The sequence below is a fragment of the Hesperophylax consimilis genome, chromosome 1 (assembly GCF_061612785.1).
Source record: "Hesperophylax consimilis isolate HC1 chromosome 1, BYU_Hcon_1.0, whole genome shotgun sequence".
Lineage (NCBI taxonomy): Eukaryota > Metazoa > Arthropoda > Insecta > Trichoptera > Limnephilidae > Hesperophylax > Hesperophylax consimilis.
Window position 1 is genome coordinate 17,976,296 of NC_142836.1, and position 22,118 is coordinate 17,998,413.

The 22,118-nt window shown below is 32.4% G+C and overlaps 1 protein-coding gene across 2 annotated transcripts in view; it reads right to left on the reverse strand.

Moving 5' to 3' along the window:
* Nucleotides 1-12,199, reverse strand: part of LOC149426374 (netrin receptor UNC5B-like) — a 160,377-nt gene extending 148,178 nt beyond the window's left edge. For both annotated transcript variants that reach the window (XM_089650947.1, XM_089650940.1), the window contains exon 1: nucleotides 11,783-12,199. The gene's annotated coding sequence lies outside the window, so the exon portion shown is untranslated. The remainder of the gene's footprint in view (nucleotides 1-11,782) is intronic.
* Nucleotides 12,200-22,118: the final 9,919 nt, after the last annotated feature.

Genomic DNA, 22,118 nt, shown 5'->3' on the forward strand with positions numbered 1-22,118 from the left:
GTTAGAGGGAGTGCGCTAATATAAAAAAAGATAATATTTAATAATATCAACAAATGTTTAAGTTGCATTTAAAGATACCCTGTGAATTTTTTCATACCTATAACATATTTAAATAACAGATAAAACGTATTTTTAATAATGTTCGAGCTTACTTTGCCATTTTTTTTCTATCGAGGAAATTTCATAAAATTAATTTCGGCTTTGCAAATGTATAGATATTATATTAAAAAATAACACGCAGTTTTTTAGGAACTTAACAACTGATAATTTAAAATTGAAATGTGTTATAAATCTGTAGAAATTCGGAATGCAGGGGCTTAAAATTAGATGCCTTACATGAGAAACATAACTCAAAATAAGGTGAATCTCGTGACTGAGGATATCCACCATTGATTTTAGCCTATTTAAAACCTTCTCTACAGACAAGCGTATCAATGGTTTCGATATTAATTATGTTATTAAACCTCCGATAAGAGCAGAACGTAAAGAAGAAAATTAAAGATTTTACTAACTTTTAGTATTTGTCATTAAATGTGATATTTTTTTTATGGTTTTAATAAAAAAAATGTAAACACGATCAAGCATAGAATATTAATTCCAAGAATCTAATTGTTTTCCAGTAAAAATGTGAAAATTGCAAAAGCATTTTTTGGCAAATTTTTGTTTGGGAAAGTTGCTTACTGAATAATTTATTGAAAGTTCTTAAATGTTTCTTTCAACTTTAATCTCAAGAGTCGAAAAGTTTAAGGACTATTTAATACAAGTTAAGAGCAAGGTGCAAGTAACCCCCGTTTGAATTTATGAAATGGGGATTAAACGTACCCCAGGCGGAGTCACCCCAGGGTGCCCATCATTAGTGCGATTACTAAAGTACGCACCTGGATTTTTTACAAATGAAACAGCTTATTTAGCTTTTGAGTGCCCGTTTTTTAGACGATTCTTTTAATGAATTCACTCAACCATAACTAGAGATAAAACGTAATTTAGTATCAAAGTTCTTAATTCGCGTTAATAGGATCGGTTTTTAAATTAAAAATGGCAAAAGACATTAGAATAAAATATTAATTCATTTATAAAAATTAATAATGCTGAATATAATGAGGTGCACCGATGAAGATAACTTGAAAATCAAATTATCGTAATGCGGATCAGTGGCGTAACGGCCGCCTGGGTCCTAAAGGGTCAGCATTGTGATTTGCACAAATAGTGTAAAATGTTACCAAGTGGATGCATTCTTCAAATAATGAATCATTTCATAAAGTCTAAAGTTAAAGAATATTTCACAGCACAGTGCAAATACAATGGTTAATTGGTGGTTATGAGTTGAAGAAAACACGAACTAATAATAATAATAATAATAATAATAATAATTGGATAATTTGTATAGCGCCGTTTTTGTGAAAAATCACCTCAAGGAACTCTGTGTTCTAAAGAAAATACCATCCAATATTACTTTGTTTGTTAATAAATGAACACCAAGGCAACGCAATAAGTAAAAATAATTCGGTTAAAATAATCTTTCAACTTTTTGAAGAGGGTTGATTTGGATCATGACTCTTTGGAAGAGTTGAAAGTATATACATATTTATGCAAATAATAGTCATTCTACAGGAGACGAGTTGACAAAGAGGGAGGGGACTAAGAATAAAAGGAATATTGTTTGTTTCTTCTTTACTAAAGTTGGTAAGCTGTCGACAAATATAAATGCTAATTTCTGGTTTCACCTGTTCTGATCATTTTTTAGTACGCTTTCAAATAAATGCGTTTTTTTAATAAATTATCGCCCTCCAAAAAAATCCATAATCCATAAAGGGCACTTCGAAAGCTATTAATAACTATAAAGCATTCGAAATAAGGGATTTGTTTTGTTCCTTCCAATTTCATTTCACCAACAACGTTAGGCATATTGTAGATAGGTACTACACATTTTCTAGGTTGTAAAAATATTGACGTGATATATGAATAACTTTACATACTATAATATCATTCTCATTGAGAACCACGCGACTTACCTCAATATTATCAATGTGATAAGAAACAAATGTTGAAAATAAATTCCTAAATTCCAGGAAAACATAATATGCAGCACTTTGAATAATCGATAAGCCTTCTTTGAACTATTAACAAAACATTCTTATTTCCTGACTTTTTTATCAGAAATCTTAATCGCTGTACAAAATACTCATCGAAGGAACTGAAATAATGAAACCTCTCGAGAGGTGATCTTTATCTACTGTTTACGAAAGATACTCCTGTCAGCAACAATCATTGACAACAATCGTGGAAGAAATCATTGATTTATAAACGAAAGAAAGCTTAACTGCATACTTGTAAAGGGACAATTTAACGATACCTTTGATATGTTCAAATATATCACGGAAAAACAAAACTTATACATATTTATTAAAAAATCTTAGAAATGTGGTGAATAAAAAGGATACGAAAAATATCTATTACGCTTTTTGTCATTCTCGTATTGAATATGGAATTATAGGATGGGGATTTGCTGTATATAAGTATAAACATAACCTGAACACAATTCAAAAAGGAATCAAGGACCATGCTGAAAGAACAAATAAAAACGCCTTCGACTGAAATTTTTAATAGTTTTGATATACCAAATGTACAACAAAAATATGCTAAAAATATATTATTGAAACTATTCAAAAATAATGAATCCTCTACAATACCGTGTATTCATCAAACTAGGTCAAATCGCAGACATAAAAAATATTCCAGGTCATAAAATCACATTCGGACAGAGAAATTATATTTATTTTGCAACGATACTCTACAACATCCTTCCCCCTGATATAAAATATATTTGTTTCTTCCCCCTATATACTACACACGTCACATAGTAATGAAGGAATAAATATACCACTTAGCAGACATTACAAGGAAACATATCATAGGTACCCAACATGAAGTATCTTATTCCTGTATACTTTTTCATCTCTGTAAATCATTTCCTGTTTGTTTCTATAATATAAAATAAAATAAAATAAAGCTAATAGAAAATTTTAACCATTACAAATCAAGAATAAAAATCTGGCTGAAAGAGATTAATGAAAAAAACATTCAAAAAGACATAGAAAACTGATAACACAGAAATAAATAACTTTAGTTCGCCTCAGCACAAGTCACCCTAGTGATGACTGAGAAATACATTTATTTAATATCATATTTTTTCATAATATTTAAGTAGTAGCTTTTATAAAAATAAAATAAAAAATTTAATTTGTACAAAATTAGTACAAGATTACACTTTGATCTTTAAAAATGCGGGTTTTTTTATTACTACTACGAAATGCCTCTGTAGAATCGTCCATTTCAAATACTATGTTAACAAACAAGGTTTGCTTATGTATGTACCTAGATAAAAGATTTTCACATTTTGAGTTATTTTTTGCATTCGCATCAACAGCAAAATCGACTAATAGTAACCGTGTTTCCTTGCATGAACTCACTTACATTCTAGAATTGGTTAGTAATAATGAATAATGAATGGTTGTACAGCGTCCTTGAGATGATTTTTCACAAAAACGGCACTATACAAATCATCCAAATATTATTATTAACTAAAAAGTCATGTACACAGTTATGTACAGCGAATTCCGCCGTCAGAGTCCCAACCACTTGAAGTCAGAGAAACTATGGTGCCCTTATTTGGGGAATGTTATAATTTCATAATACCTAGCTCCCCGGCTACTCTTTGAGGTTCTAGAATTAGTTAATATTATTAAATAAATAAAAAATCATTGCAATGTGGGAGTCTTAATTGCGCGAAGCCAGAGAAACTATTGTGGGGGATGGAAGAGTAAGGTTGGAGCGCAAGACTTTTCAGATAACTTCAGTACCTATTCAAGCAACTTTTAAAATCTATTTGCTACTTTCTCTGGAGGTAGCTAGTTTTTTTTTCGATTAATGATAATGATTTGACGTATTTTAATCAGGAATGCGTCCATAGTATGTTAGCTTTCCATCCTACCACGGAGGTCGATGTAGGCACCTTCACATAATCTAATTGAATTGAATTTATGGGCAAATCTTAACTATTTTGATGCAGCAATCTGATTCTACTACTGTCTAATTGCCAACGGGACTGGTACACGAGATAGTTTCCAGTACTAGAAGCAAGACCACCCGACGGTGCATTTATGACCGGCAAATATTTACGCGCAACGAGCCGCCCCTCCTCGCGGCGAGTAATGACAAAACTTTTAATGGGAAAAAATATGCTAAACTGGAATTCTTCCGAGCGGCGTTTAAAAGCGGAGAGAGCCACCGAAATGTGGCTTTACTTTAATATTATTTTGTTGGCCTATCGGACCCATCCAGGGGGCAGGGGCCCGCAGTCAGCACCAGTGGCCAGTGTTGACAAGGTGTAACGCAGCCTTAATGTTTTCAAAAACCACTTTACAGCCGAATTTCCAGGTATCGACTTTTTTACATTCGATGATAATGCTCACCCAACAAGATGTTTATCACGAAATGGTAGAAATTATCGCTTCCATATACAGGTATTCAATCAATGCTTTCCGATAGCTTTGTTTGGAAGTTTTTTTAAACGAAGAATTCAAGTATCGCTAGAAAAAAGTCTTGGGCACTGTTCACCTATTTTTATCTGTAATAAATTGTGGTTTACGAAATCGGTAAATAAATACTAAACAGAGCAGAGACTAAAGATTTAATTTAAATATTCGAAATATCTGTTTTGGAAGGCATTTTACCTGTCAGTTTGGTCTTATCGGCTGAAAAGTTATTCGATATACTGATGCCATCTTTATTACAATCTAACTGACAGAATATTTTTAATTTAATTAACATATCCACTCAGCATAATTTATGCTAATGACCGCGGGACTAAATTAGACTTCTAACACACATTCCTCCTTCACCGCCAGTCCCGGGATATAGTCGGATGAGTGGACCCCACAAACAGCGGTAACGACTTGACTATCATCTCACAGACAAATAAGAAGTATGTACGCCGTGTGGCCATGTAGTCCGTGTGGACATGTAGCCGTGTGGCCCGTGTGGCCCGCCACGCGCCACTGCTTCCGACTGCATTCAAACAAACCACACTATTTTCCTGACAATTTACCGGAAGTTAGCCATTTTTCCAGTTTCCGCTCAGAACTTTCCCGTCCAGGCATTATCCTCTTCAGCCCTCTCCCGCTTTCTCTTCATTCAAAGGAGTTCACTTTTCAATTTCAAGCTCAGAGATAATGGGTTCAAAAAATCCTTCATTTAAACTTCTGAACTTTGAACCATGATGCAACTCGGTGTTGTAAGTTGTAAATGCCAACCTAAAATAAGTTGTAAAATAAATAACTTCAATAGTTTACGAATTAAAAATCTGAGACTTAATAAATTTCCTTAAGTGGTAAAAATGTCGATGGAGACCTTATACGTTTATTATTTCTAAGTACTGGGTATTTAATTTATTGCTTCCGATTTCTATTGACCTCTTAATAGCACCGGGTTCAGATTCGATAGATTAAATCGAGTTTTTGATCAAAAACTACTTTCAATGTACATTTTATGCGTATTAATCAAATTCCATGTGATTAACTCGAAACATGAACACATAAAATACGTTTGAAGAACTTTTTGTAACTAACGAAGTAACGGCTGAAATATTGTGTTTTTTGCGTATCGTAAAACAAAGCATTATATCGGTAAAAAGTAATGTAAAATAAATCTGTATTCTCGGCACGTATTTTCGTGTGAAATCCTTTTTCCAAACAGATGTAGGGTTTCCACAGTATTGTGACCAGGAAAATGGGTTTTGGAATAGTAATCTGATGTTATGCAATATTTATTATCTAAATTGGTATCTACCGCATGTATCTACGTACGAAATATATTTATCTGAAGCAGTTAGGTTCGAGTAGCGGTCGAACGCATCTGGTTATAACTTCGATTATTTTCGTTATTGATCGAAACTTTGATCGTTATTGATTTAGAAAATGTATAATATTCAGATATAAAAAATGATTTTTTTAAAATTTATTTTCATGGTTAATTAAACAAGCTTCCTTAATCAATTAGCAAATACCTAGCTGGAATTGTTCATCGAACAATAGCCACAAGTTTACATTGGTTGAAGATCTTTGCACGTCACTGTTACGAATGTAGGTATTTGAAATGTCATACATAAACAATTCACATATTTTATAAAATTCTAGTGGACCCCGCTATTCTTCGCTATTGCTTACTTCTCTCTCGGGCGTCTCCGAATTCTTCCACCATTTACTACAGAATATCACGCTATGCGCCCTTGAGGTGATTTTGCACAAAAACGCTACACCAATCATCAAAATAGTATTATTATTACTACAGTTAAAACTCTACATCACATCGTCTTTAATTCAACTCTGTACCTCATTCTGGTGCAGATATATTGCGTTAAGTATTCCTCGAGCGTCCCCGACTTGTACCATTTAAACCACTCTCTCCACTACTCATACCTGGCAATAATCAGAACAAACTTTTAAATTTTCATCGATATCGGTCGACTACTTTTCGAGTTTTACGAGCACAATACATGTGCAGGCTGATTTTTATATTGATTATGTCAATGATAAAAACACTAATCTCTTCTAATATTTCACAAAAATAGCCCTACATAAATTAGTAAAGTATTATTAAAATAAAGAACTACTACCAGTGTATTTTTTCTTACTCGTAATAATAATTTATCCTCATAATCATCTCAGAAAATACGTAAATTAATGAATTGGTCCATTGCGTGAGATGATACATTATAAAATGGATTTTTTCTTACTCGCGCTCATCAATATTCGGAATAATGTTTTATCGCCAACAAGGAAGAATGCACCCGGGGCAACAAGTCAAGTGTACATAACATGGATGTAATACAGTCAAACCAGTTTTGTATTTTAACAAATGGCCATCAGCGATTGCTTTCGGTAGCGACACCCGCCTTTATTACTCTCATTTTTACGATAACATCAAATTCGGTTTTGACAATTCCCCCGGAGCTTCTCTCTACTCTTCCGTTCTTCTGTTACTCTCCTGCACGACTCCTCAGGCGGCGCTGGAACTATATTCTTCAGAGGCGAGCGGTTGAAATTCGTATATGGTTATTGAAAAAACGAATGAGTTTGTCATTTTAGTTTAGATGATTTAGTTTGATGTCGAACGACTCCTGAGGCATCATTACGCTAAAAAACTATTCGATATTACGAAATCATTATCTTCCGTCAAAAATTAGAAAATATCACAATGTGATCGTGAAGGTTAAATGAATCTTTATGAAATGTTAGTTAGAAATTTTATATGTATTATTCTTTATTTTCAAAAACTTTTTTTATCTTTTTTACATTTTGAAAGATAATATTCTTAACCTAACCTAATCAACATGGACGGACAGGCTTAATATTCCTCCTTTATGTTCCTCGCCGATGGTTTCGTATACCGATGCATGTATACATGCAACGTTACACTTTTTATTGCAGCCAACTCTCGCTGCGTTACGTATACATCCTACAGATCCTAGGGTCCAAACTGCAACCCTTGAAATATCCATTTGGTATTTAAATACATTTACATCAATTTTTCCAAAAAAAAAAAAATTTAAATTAATTTTCGCGGTGTTGGTAATAGGTTTACTCGCCCGGTGAAGTATATGTAATTCCTTAGATTCTCAAGAATACATGTAACAATTGCTATCTAAGAGTACTAGTGAAATTTCAGGAATCGTACTGCAAGGTATTATTTTTTGTGGTGGAGATTTGGAATCGCGCGCCTGGCCGAGCGGGGATGGCCCCGCCTTGGCTAGGCGCCATACAATTATTTCTTTCACAAGAATAATACGAGTTAAATGTCCCGTAAAGAAACAATATTTTCTTTTTAAAAAGGACTAACGAATTTTAAATTCTTTCGCGGTGCGATAACAATTTGAATTATGGCAGAGGGAAATCCATTAATCTGAACACAGTTCTCTTGGAAACTCGGCGTTTTTGAATTTAAATTCTGTGTAAACCAACGAGAAACGGGATGTTGAAAACCAAATATGATGTTTTATTTAATTCTGATGATGTTATCTATAGGATTTTGGAATGCGTTATATTTGATATAGTGATAGCCGTTGTATATCTAGCGTGGGATTAAACATGTCTAGCGTGAAATTAAACGCTTCGATTTCCCATACTAGATGCATAGATAATAGACATCCCATTATAGTATACATGGGAGAGATTATGGAGTATACGGAAGCAAATACACACATACGATGAATTTCAACGAATTGACATCATTCGTGTTTGGAGTGAATTTATACGATACAAGTATTACATTACTACCAGTCACATATCGATGGTTCAGTTCGTAAACATTACAACTCCGAATTGCTTTAAACTGAGTTTCTAAATAGTTTTGAGAGTTGGTGTCTTCTTACATTCAAACATTGCAATAACTCTTTGAATACAAAACTAAATATTTAAACGAATGAAGACATAATAAACCAGGTTATCATAATATATTTGTTTTCATTATTAAATTTAAATGCATAATGGATATAAAATTTTATGCGTTCAATCATAATTTTTCACGGAACATTGTGAAAACAAAAAACAATAATACCTATCGATGTGTAAATTTACGGTACGGTCAGTGCGGTCAGTACACTGCCGAGTACAAAGGTATAAACACACATACTTATTAATCGCTTTGGAAGAATAAATGAATAGGGTCAATCGTTTACCTTCGTATTATATTTATATCCATACTTATATTTATGAATACTGACATATGGGTTAGTTGAATGCCAATCGCATTAGGTTCATATCTTGGAAAATAATATTTTGAAAATCTGAAAATTTCTTTAGCTAAAAATATAAATACATATATACCTACAACGATCACTATAAAATATTAAAATAAAAGTTTAATCATAGTATGATGGCTGAGATATTATATGATGAGTATTTTTAGAACGTCATTGTCACCCTAATTATGTTATAACTACCTAAACCCGGCCATGCTTCGCTGTGTCTAATGTCTTTTTCGGGCATCTCCGACTTCTTCCGATATACACTACTGCATACCATAATGTAACTATTAAAACCTACATTACATCCACTTTAATTCGACTCCCTATCTCATTCTTGTGCAGAGATATTTCGTAGAAGTATTTCTCGGGCGTCCTCAACTTCTTCTACCATTCAATCCACTCTCTAAACACTCCTGGCGCTAATAAGAACAAACTTTGAAACTTTCAAAGTTTGTTCAAAATTTCAGAGATTTAAGATTTTGAACAAACGAATGTTTATATTTATATCGACAGATAGATAGATTTTATTAAATGATTGAGATGATATTTCATATCAATGTGTAGCAAAGTATTAGTATTAAGAACATGCTAAATTATGATTTTTGGAATATAGTAATGATCATGTTGTGAGATGCCTAAGTAAGAAAAGATATTTTTTATGATTTTTGTTATACTATAAATCAATTGGCGCTGACACATCATCAGTGACCTACCTAAGTGTTTTATTGGTTACCTACGTAAAACAATTAGTACCTAATAGTAAACGATTACAATGTAATTTGAACATCGTGTTAACATCTGTTTATTGGACTTGGTAGGTTTCCAAACAGCAGCCATCAAAGATTAGAATTGTGAAGCACATGAGAACAATGTTAAATGGACCATCGCATGGATGTGCATTCACATAATCAAATAATTTAATTGTTTATGTATGCGTAAGAACCCAATTAATCTAAATTACTCCATTGCCATCCAATCATCGTTAATGTTACTCACCGAGGCAAATTCAATTGCTTCGTTTATGATGGGAGGACACGTCTCTATTCCTTTCAAATTCAATCCGTTATTAAATTCTCATCCAGTAATTAGATAATTGGCCCCGCCACAAAAGGCTAATTAAGTCGTTGCATGGGAGTTACTTGTTACATGAAGGTATTTGTTGATCTAGTAAGATATTTATCTTAGAATGTGTGGGCGAAATAAGTGTCAGAAATCTTCTTGTCAATAAATTGTGTAACTTGTTTTTGTTATGTTATCAAGTTACTACATACATGGAAAATTCTTGGAAACGCTTGAATCTGAAAAAATGACCAAGGTTCCCGTATCCGTGCGATCGAATTGGATACATTTAAACAATCGACATGTGGATTTAGAAGTATTTTAATAGAAGGCGATGAGGAACTAGCGTACCCTGTGGTACCCTCTGCAATAAGGAGATACGTTAAACGCATGTCCACTGTCACTGTCCAGCATCCGTACACGGCCAATCCATATGAGATCTTATCGTTTTTTTAGGACGTTTGGCTTGTTCTTATACGAAACAGCTCAGTTGTAGAAGACCTTTGGGTTTCCTCCCTCTAATGTCCCCTCCTAATAATGGCCCTAGGCACAGCATCTTCAGTGATGAAATTGGCCCCTGTGTGGAACCAATTTATTTCTTTACCGTGTGAGAATATTTCGACAATAGAAACACCAATTTTTATCGACCAGTGGTCGGGGTCGGTAACACCGCAACGGCTTATATTGTAAGGCTCGTGCGTGAAAATCAATAAAAATTTGAAACCTCTTACAGATAAATTATTATTAAAGAGCGATACCTTATTCTCAATTCAAAGCTTGTATGAAATATAACGTTAGTGTTCTGTCCGGCGATTTTTTAAAAAGAATTAATATTCTTAAATTACGTAAACATTGTAAAGATTTTCATCACCTTTGAGAATCCATCTCTTCGTCTGTTTGTTATTCGTTATAAAAATGTAAGCGTCGTGTATACTCAAAATGTAAACGTCAAACTGACAGCGCCCATGTAAGCCGCCTAACCCTCGCTTGTCATGAGTTAAAAAGCTCGGTTTAGGACCATTTTACTCCCGGTCAGAACGCGGTTTTAAAAACGTACAGTGCCAATGGGATTAACTTTGCTATTTATTTATAATTATCTTAGCGTTATCGAAAAGTACTGTTGTTATCAGAGTAAATAATATAATATTCATATTTTATAAGAGTATCAGCTATGTAAATAGGTAGGTACTTGAAGAATAAAAAGTTTGTTGTTGCAGAATTTAAAGTAGGTAAGTTTTGTTTTAAAAAAAATTGTTAATGGCTAATTACGACTGCGACTCAGTGCAATACATATTTTATGTTTCATTTAACTACCCGTGAATGGTTCATTTTATTTCAATCTTCTAGTATTTTCTGAAAGTTGTAAAAGTTTTTTGTTTTGCTATTTGTGCTCATAGATAGAACAAATGAGTATCACCCAAATAATTTTCCAAAAAAAACGTTATAAAAGATATGAAGAAAATTGAGCAAGAAAACATTGGCATTATTTTTTTCGATTAGATTCTTCGTGCACTAGTAGGTAGGTACCTAATTACAATTAACGTTTTTTTAAATTTGTTTTTTTGAACATCAAATCTTTATTTGAAGCTGAGAGTTCGTTATAATATAATGAATGTTTTTTATGTTTTTAAATATTTTATAAAAATATATTAATATGCTAATTTAAAACTTCTGTCATTCTACACAGAGCACTTATATTCGGCATTAATTTTTGTTGAAAGCGATAATATTTTTAAATATATAATGCAACAAACTTTATTAACAACCAAAGTACATGATTAGTTTTTCTGACTCATATTATGGAAGAAGGATATCAATAAAAAATACGATAACTAGTTTCAAAGAATGTTCCATTTAGTTTTGATATGGGTAAAACGTTTAATCAACAAACTTTTTTATATGAAGATAATAAATAATTACCTTTATTTTGTGGGTTCTCTGCTGTCAGATATAACGCCAGAGAAGTAATAAATCCGTTAGTAAGCACAACACAATATCAATAAATTTAGTAAATAAAAATCCAACAGTGAAATACAATAAACTTTGTCGTAAAAAGTATTCAAAACTGACAGTTAGTATATTGAAAAGCACTAAACTACTTCATTAAACTTCGATCTTCTTCAAAATGTATATAACTCTGTTAACATGTGCACTGATATTACACAATAATATTAATGTTCCATCGTAAGATAAAAATATTATGCGGCCACGTGAGAAAATTGGGATTTCATTATTACGATAATTTTATAAAGAGATTTCTGAAAGGGTCAAACATAACAACCTCCTGCGCATGGCGGCGGAACGCAACTGACGAATATTATTCCAAGCTCATTTCAAATTTTCAACTTCCAAACGACTGCGCTGCTGAACCCATAGGATCATTCAAGATGCACAGAGTCAAGTGCAGATTGGACGGCACTTACTTAACAATTGTTTTAAACTCTTATCAGTAAGAATAGAATGATAAGCATTTTTTACTTAGTGGTAAAAAATACATGGTTATTTTCCGCTTGCGCTACGTTTTGGGGATTGGATGCGATAAGACTATAAGAAACACCTGCGAGAGAGGGAGAAGAGAAGCCTTCGCACTTTTGCTGAATATAAGACACTTTAGGTGAAAAGGATGGTTGCATACAAAGCGTGCGGAAGGCGACAAGGATGGAAAATGAAAAGCTCACAACTAAACAAAACGCTTTTCATAAGTCGGCTTATGATAATTTTCATAAAAATAATAAGTAATGTGGCATTGAAGTTTTAATATTGCTTTCGTTTAATTTTCTCAATTCCAATCTTGCTTTCAAAAATAACTCGCGATAAATAAATAATGATAAGAAAACAAGATTTGGAGAGAGAAGTGAGAAACTGTTCCGGTGATAGCACTTTATTATTCTTCATTTCATTGTGCACGGTGTCTGGAAACAGCGGATAAATATAATAATATAAAAAATAATATTTTGATAAGGCTATTTAAATTGACAGTATTACAGTATTTTGCACGTTAACAGTATTTATTTGGCTGAAAGAAAAAAAATATTTTAGATTTTTTATATTTATATTTTGTACCTACAAACTGTGTGGATCAAATTCAACAATATTTTTTTATACACGTGTTTTTAAGTCATTTCCTGCACTATTTACGAGTATAATTTCCTTAATATTGTAAAATATGTATATAAAAGCCTTAATAGGCGTAAAACAAATAAATAAATAATATTTTCGAAGGAAGCAAATACTTTGGGGTGTGACATATTGAATGAAAAAAAAAACATACACTTAGTAAGACACCACTTTATTTTTGAATTAATAACAATAGCCAACCGGGTTTCGCTTGTCCCAAGCTTCATCAGGACTACATATCAACTAAAGCAAATTAGATACAGGCACATATAAATATAGGTAAATGAAAACAATGAGTGAAAGAGATACAAAACAGATAGAAAGAGATGCAAATAGAAAATGTGGAGACAAATTATTAAGGATGATGAGGAGGGTGGGGGGGAAGGAAATAACAGTTTCAGCGGCGGAATAAATTTAATATGGGACTATCAGATAAATTAATTTGGTTATTTATTATATTTAAATTATTATTAACTGCTTTTTTTATTTCAAGGGCTTCTAAGTTGTTTAATCTAATTCCAGATCCATTTTTATGCAATATTTTAGTTCCCGAGATTTTATCGAATGAATGATTAGATTCTATTAAATGATTTGCGAATTCTGAAAAGGCATTATTGTTTAAACATCGTAAATGTTCTTTTACTCTTAAGTTGACATTCCGGGCCGTTTTTCCGATATAAAAAGCAGAACAATCATTACAATTAAGTTTATATATGCCCGAGTGGAACTGTTATTTCCTTCCCCCCCACCCTCCTCATCATCCTTAATAATTTGTCTCCACATTTTCTATTTGCATCTCTTTCTATCTGTTTTGTATCTCTTTCACTCATTGTTTTCATTTACCTATATTTATATGTGCCTGTATCTAATTTGCTTTAGTTGATATGTAGTCCTGATGAAGCTTGGGACAAGCGAAACCCGGTTGGCTATTGTTATTAATTCAAAAATAAATAATGTTTTTTCAGAAGTTGTGTTTTTAATAAAATCATTCAACACTTAAGGCCCGGTAGTAAGCGTTCAAAGATGGTTTGAAAGGGAGATATGTAAATACTAATGTAATCGAGGAATCTGATATTATTATGCTATCGTCTGGACGTTTTCGGCCCTCTGATTGGTCGAATTCAAATCGTGTGTTTCGGGTGAATAGCATAGCCTTGACGCAAAAAAATTACATCGGGGGTCTGCAGGCAAAAAGCGACCACTCTGCCCCTCAATTTTTACCGACCGTAAGGTTCATTTCGGTTTGCAGGCAACCGGACCCAAAAAATTAAGACATGAAAATTAAGACCCGATTTCTTACTGAAATACCGTTACAAAATTTACTTGTGACCCCACGGCGACTAAAACTGGAACCTCTCATAAACCTCATAAGAAATTCCGCCGTAGTTATATTTCCAAGCGGCAGATTCGCCATTAAAAAAATGATTTTTTGACAAGGAAACTTTCGTGCCAAAAACATATTTAAAATTTTTTTTGCCGTCCTGCCATTAGAAAATGTAGTATTTTTTGTTCATATAATTTTTGGATAATATCGAAGAAAATATGTTTTAGAAAATTAATAATCCATTGAATTAATTACATTGCAATAAAAATTAACCACAATTACAAATTAAATATTTGACGTTTGTAAAGAATCACGCGTTCTGAGGTTCCTTGAAAATTTAAAAATATACCTAGCCATAGTTAGAAGCAAATCGCGGTAAGTACTCTGTAGGTGCCATGCTCCATGGTGTCAGTTAGCCGTCAATATTTTAAAAATATCGTTATGCAAAATTAATTGACCATTAACAAGCGTAGTTGAATTATTGAAGCTCATAGAATTGGAAGAAAACGAATACGCGATTCATAGACTAAATATAATTTTTTAAGACGCGACCATTATGCGATTTTACGCGACGAGTTTCAAACGCGAAGTCCTCAAAAACAAATTAACTCATGTTAGAAACAAAAAGTACGTACGAAGTACCAACTTATATTAAAGTATATAATTTCCATTCAAAATTGGGATTTTATTGTTTTTTTTCAATTTTTTAGGACTTATATTCAATTTAATTTCTATTAAAAAATGAACTCATTTCGGTGGTATGGGAGAGGAAACATTTTTCTCATTGACGAGATTTATGTTGGGGTGAAGGGTATTCCTCTCACTGTCCGCGATCTGACTACTACAGAATGTCTTACTATTATATATCTACCCATTGACTACATTTATTAAATATAACTGTTGTTAGTATCAACGAAGTGCCGCCCGCAGGGCCTAGCGGAAAAAAATCACGGAGCGGGTTTTTAACTGCTAGTTTCATATAATTGACTTTTCAGCACAACAAATGTAGAGATATTATCTTCAAAAATGACTTTTTTTAACTTAAAAAACTTTAAGTGTTAACGGGAAACTTGTTATAAATCGGTAGAAATTGGGAATGCGGGGATTAAACCATTTCAATTTGGCGAAGGTGCGTTTTATTTATTTAATTTTTTATACTTAATAATAGACAATTTTTTGTTAAATATAATATTTTATTATGAACTGAGGTTTGGCTTTACCTATCAATTTTCAAAAAGTAATATAATTTATAAAACAAGCAAAAAATTTCTCTCATTTTAGCCGCGTTCACGTGCTTTCACTTTTCTTTCAATACAATAATGTCGATATTTTAATGGTTGTCGTTGATACGGATGAGGACAACAAAAAATACATCCCTTTAAAAAAAACCACAACAAGTGTCGTCAGGCTTACCTTTTTACAGAAGTACATAAAACTACTATCAGTCTACCAGAAATACCTTTTTTCTGACTATCCTATCTACTGTCTCTTTTTGCAGTTAGGGGTTATTTCAGGCTGCTGAAAGATGTGTATTAGCAAATATAACAAATACAACTCTGATACAATAAAACATCGATATCATTAATTAACAGCCCTGCCATCGTCGCCACTGTAAAATTCTAAGTACCAACGAGGTACACAAGACAAAATGTAACATTTTTCTGCAACACATGCACAACCAACTATCAAACAGACTCCCTAACCAATAGGATGTATGATCTGGGTAACAAGTTTCAGGTTAATGTTTAAATCAGTCCTCTGTTGAATCTGTCAATTTATAAAATATATCTGAGTCAACTTTAAACAAAATAACCTATTACCCACGCAAACTTGTATTGACCACATTATGTTAAAAACAAAAAGATCATACAAATCCACAATCCATCACTCGACAATTACAGACCACTATACACTTATCCTGGAAATAAACACTACAAACAATTCACAAGAAATACACTCCAAAACCACAAAAACCCACAATACAACTGATATTTTAAAACTAAATGACATACTACTTAATAAAAAATGGGAAGAACTCGTAGAAAATAATAAAATTAATGAAGCATGGTCACTTTTTATAGAATGTATTCAAGACGAATTTTAAAAAAATACCATCACGTCCGAAAAAAGTTCTCCAACTAAACATAAACTTCTAAAACCGTGGATATCAAAAGGACTCATAACAAGTTTCAGTAAAAGAGACAAACTCCACAAACAATGCAAATCTAACCCATATGACATCTATCTCATTAATTTCTATAAACGATATCGAAACTTATGCACACGACTTGCACGTATATCGAAAGAAATATATTATAAAAATAAATTAGATAAATGCAACAAGGACCCCAAAAAAAATTTGGCAAATCCTAAAAGAAATATCCCACACATCTTCAAAGAAAAGCGATTCCATAACCGAGATTAAAATAGATAACGAGATTATTAAGACATCAGAACAACCACTAAAAGTATGTAATTTTGTGAATAACTATTTCGCTAACGTCGGCAAGGTATTAGCAAACAGAATCACTACAAATGACGATATCCCAGAATTCTCAAACCACTATACACACACTAGTGTTTCTTCCTTTAAAATTCCATACATTACCCAAATACAAACACTAAAACTTATAAACGAACTAAAAAACACAAACTCTCAGGGTAGCGACAAAATATCACCGATGACACTAAAAATAATAAAGTCAGCACTTCTTATCCCACTTACTATACTTATAAATCGGTCCATTAAAGAAGGAGTGTTCCCAACTATTTTGAAAACGGGCAAAGTAATTCCAATCCACAAAAAAGGAAACAAGCAAGAAATTAATAATTACAGACCAATTACAATTCTAAACACGCTTTCAAAAATTCTCGAGAAACATATCAAAAACCACCTTTTAATTTTTCTTAACAAAAACAATATACTATCATCAAATCAATTTGGATTCAGGGAAAATATGAATACCTCACATGCCATAGCCTCAGTAACAGACTTCCTCAAAACAAATATAGATCAGGGTAAAAAATGCCTTGGAATATTCCTCGACCTGGCAAAAGCGTTTGACACAATTCACCACCAAAACCTGTTCAATAAACTTAAATATTTCGGAATCACGGGAACAGAACTCAAATTAATTGAAAGCTACATGGAAAATCGCACCCAATATACCTCAATAGAAAACACATGTAGTGACAAGGAACAAGTATCCTACGGAGTACCACAAGGCAGCGTACTTGGCCCAATCCTATTTCTTATTTATATTAACGATCTATGTCACCTCCAAATAGACGGGGAAATTATAAGCTTTGCTGATGACACTGTGTTACTTTTTAAGGCCACTGACTGGAACACACTAATCATAAAAGCTGAAGTTGGTCTAAATATTACAAAAAAATGGCTTGACTCTAACTTATTAACTTTAAATATAGATAAGACTAAATTCATAACCTTTAGCATAAACTCGAGAGGCCAACCCGCCAAAAACATCTACCTTAAAATACATTCCTGTCACTCAGCGAGCACCCCGTGCAATTGTCCTCCAATCACACAAACCGAAAATATCAAATATCTTGGTTTATACTTCGACCGATATTTAAAATGGGACAGACATATTGAATCGGTTAAAGGAAAGATAAACAAGTTGATTTACTTTTTCAAAAACGTGAGAAATATACTGAACATATTTGATATTAAAAAAATATACCTCGCAATAGCACAATCTATAATGGAATACGGCATTATTGCCTGGGGCTATGCCAGTAAAAAATACATCGACACACTATATAAAGCTCAGAAAACCTTAATAAAAGTTATACTTAAAGTACCAATACTAACACCCACTTCAACCATATTTAAACAATTCCCAGTGTTGAAGATTCAAAAACTATATTCAAAACAAATACTTACTTTCCTTTACAAGAACCTAAACACATTTAAAACTTCACAAACTTCTCGCAATACCAGAACAAGACATGCACACCAACTACTAATACCAAAAACCAACACATCCTTTGGACAAAAACACTACAGATTCCAGGCTATAAAACTATTCAATTCACTTCCAACACAATATAAAACATCTAATCTTACAGAATACAAAAAACACATATGGAACTGGCTACAATCCTGTTAATATTTATTTTTTTATATTTCACTTTTTTGGAATAACTATGGAAAAACTACTGTTATAACTATGGAAAAATCGATTTTATATTTTAATTTTTAATGTTTCTTTGTGTAACCAACTCCACTGTATTGTTTTAGAATTATATAACTTTACAATTGAAAAAGTCCTCCACAACACAGGTGAACTCCTAGCGTGGAGGACAATATACTATACCATTGTTTAACAAATATATTAAAGAATAAATAAAAAAAAAAAAATAAAAAATATTAGCGTAGTTTATGTAGTTTTAGCGATTTGTCTTGCTTGTTATTTTAATTTAAATTAGTTTTACATTACGTGCTGCGTGCTTTTTAATATTTTATTGAATAATTTTCGACAATTAATTTGGTAAATTATGTTCTTATAATCTTTGTAAAATCCCAACATAGCGAAAAACCAAAGAAAATAAAATAATTCGTCGACCCATTGTCCGAACCTTATCCGAACAGTGAGCAAGGTGTGCGTTCGGCAAATTGTTTCTGCATTCAAACCTTTGTTTGCTGAGGTTTCAATAATCACCGCCTCAATACCTCAAGACTGTAGAGCAGTAGTCGCAGACCCGCATTCAGCATTCACTGACAATGGGCTCTCTCTTCTACATTTCGACCTCAAACCTAAACAGTGTAATAATATGTACCCGAATGGGGCCTGTTTTACTGTTCTGTAAGTGCAAACAATGGCCGATGAGTACTACCCTACTTATTTGTTTAATACCTTTGGCTCATAGCTGTTATAATCCGTACTATGACGCTTGGTTGATTTTTATTTCGCCATGTTTTAAGAAATGCCGCCCAGAGACGCTTTACAAAGCTAGAAAGATGTTTAAAATGTCGGTAAAATACAATAAAAGTATTACTTTCTGTTTTCGTGTCGATAGAACGATTTATTTTAAAATTGAAATTTGTATTACTCTCTTAATGGTAAAGTTCTGTTCAATACTAATTCGATAATAACTTATTGCAAAGAAGATTAATTTTTAAATATTTTGTAAGGTGAAAGGTACCTACCTATACTAGGTAGATTATTGAAACTTTTACATATATACGAAAAAAGGTTAAAAAAAATTGAGTGATGTTTACAAAGTTATTATTTAATCTAGATTACATCATTTTTATTCAGTACTACCAAGAAAATATAAGCAACAAAGTAAGGTGGCTGGTAAAATGCGGAACGCAAAACCCAAGTTTCTGTGGAATGGCGTTTAGAAGAAATAAACAAGCGATAGTGGATAAGTAGGAACCTACCTTATTAATCAGATATAATCAATATCATCACCACATCTGCTTCATACCTAAACATTACATGCATAAAATCAGTGTGTTGAAATGGAATCAGCCGTATTTTTCTGCCTGTTGCCTAACTTCCTCTTCCCCATCTCCTTCCCGTCTGTACTACCTTCAGTCTCACAACTCATTTGCTCCAGACGGCTGGGAGTAGTTGGGCCCTTTTTCCAGTATTCACATTCAAACAATATTATATAAATGTTCTGGTACAACAGACGTTGGAGCATAGCAAAACATGTTTTAAAAATACTTCTACCTACCTACGTACCTGTCAATTCATGGACAATTTTTACAAGCTAAAAAAATCTATGCTTTTGAAATTGAACTGAAAGCTTTCGCTTTTTATGAATATTATTCATGTTTTTTTTCTTATTTCGGTCTCTTTGATGTCGACATTTAATATTTTTATGTGGGCTCATTTTGAAAATATTGAAAGGGTTTTAGGGTGGTAAAAGTTATTAAAGCTTCTCTAAGCCCAGGAAACCTTCCGCAGTTCCGCTGGTACGTATAAGGACAAGATATTCTTGTGAAAGTCTTTTATTGCGTAAGAAATATTTAGTTTTATGCTCGTACAAACAGAAACATTGGGTGGTCCAAGAACCCTAGAAATTTCATTTAAAAATTCTTAATTGTGGCCATTAAACGGAACCTTTTTTTCGGTCCTTCGAAACGAATAGTTGTTCATCAAGTAAAATTACCCACCTGCGTAGGGAGGAATTTGGTGGTTTCCTTCGGGCAATATTTACTTTGTCTACCGCTCTCGTATAAATAATAACAAAATACGTTGAATTGTATAAATTATTTAATTCTTCGTGCCACAGATGTGATGGCATCTCATCCGGAGCTTCTCAACGTGTAGATAGTCATGATATAAATGGGTCGTGAAAAGTTCTTCAAAGTGTTTAACAACATTACTAGTAAATAGGTATTCTGGTTGCAAGACGAAACAAGGAATACCATTTTAATTCATATTTTATTCGGATTTCTGCTTTTTACAGGATGTAGTAGATATGGCTGTATTCGAAGGTAAATCGAAAATAACATTTAAAATACCATTTCTTACAATTGGCAGCCTATACTACAATATTATATTTAGTGAAAAAATGTATGTATTTTTGTAGTTTCAGGGAGAAAAATAAGTATGGCTAATTTATTAAGAATCTATTCACAATACAATCTCTTTTTTAAATGAATTACCAATAATTTGAAGAGATCCTTAATAAATTAGCAATACTTAGTTTTCTACATGTAGGTAGGTACTGCAAAGGAATTGAACCTACCATCTCCCAAATAATGCATAGACCACTATTCTATATATTTTTAAAGATGATACCAAACGCCACGACAATGTTCGTTCATTGAAACTCTTTTTATTGAAAACTAAACAATGGTTAGTAATAAAATGGTGAAATGCTGAAAAATCAACTTAAAAAATGCTCTCATAACTGTGGGTCCATAAATCGAATAGTTGGTTTATCTAAATATTCTAAATAGTGTGTCGATATGCAACTAGTATGTTTGAGAACACCTAATCTAGGCTATGAATTATTTTAATAGCTAGCCTTTTTATCTTTTATTATTGTGGAACTCATTATAACAAGTAAGAAAGGCGGCAGACAATTAAGACAATAAAATAAATAAATTTTCTCTTAGATAATGTTTATTTAATAAACATTGTTATTTTTATTGTTTTCGTTGAGTAACTTTTTATTGTATCAATTATAATTTGATTGACATGCTTGTTGCCAATTAACAATAAAAAATATCAGAAATAATTCTAATGTTATGAATTATTATTGCTCATTATTTCATCATTAGTCATTATATTTTTCACAAAGTTAAAAAGTAAGAAGAGGTGGGTATTGATACTTTCTGAAAATTATTTTTAGATTTAAATTCTTACCTAATAATAAGTCATTAAAAAGACGGTTGAAGTTTCAACCGAATGGTTCACCTATTTATTTTTTTTAACTCGCCACTCATAATCTGAGATTTATCGTTAAAAAATATAGCAAAGTTTGTTAAGACATAAATATACAATCTTAGTTCCGAAAGATCGTACATCATATTTAATAAACACCGCCTCACATATCCGTAGTAAAATGTCCACTATCTACATAAAAATTCTAAATTCCGAGGTGTGTCAAATTATTTAACGTACGAAAAATATGTTTGCTTATAAAAGGCTGGAAATATCTTTCAATTCATTCACTCGAGTCTTGGAACTGGAAAAGAAGTCGTAAATAACGTGATGAAATCGCTGACTTAAATTTTAATATTTAATAAAAAAAACTTTAAACATTCGTTATGGCCCAAGGGAACTGTGGGCCTTCCGTGTTTATGCGATCGCTAAAAAATAAAGATGC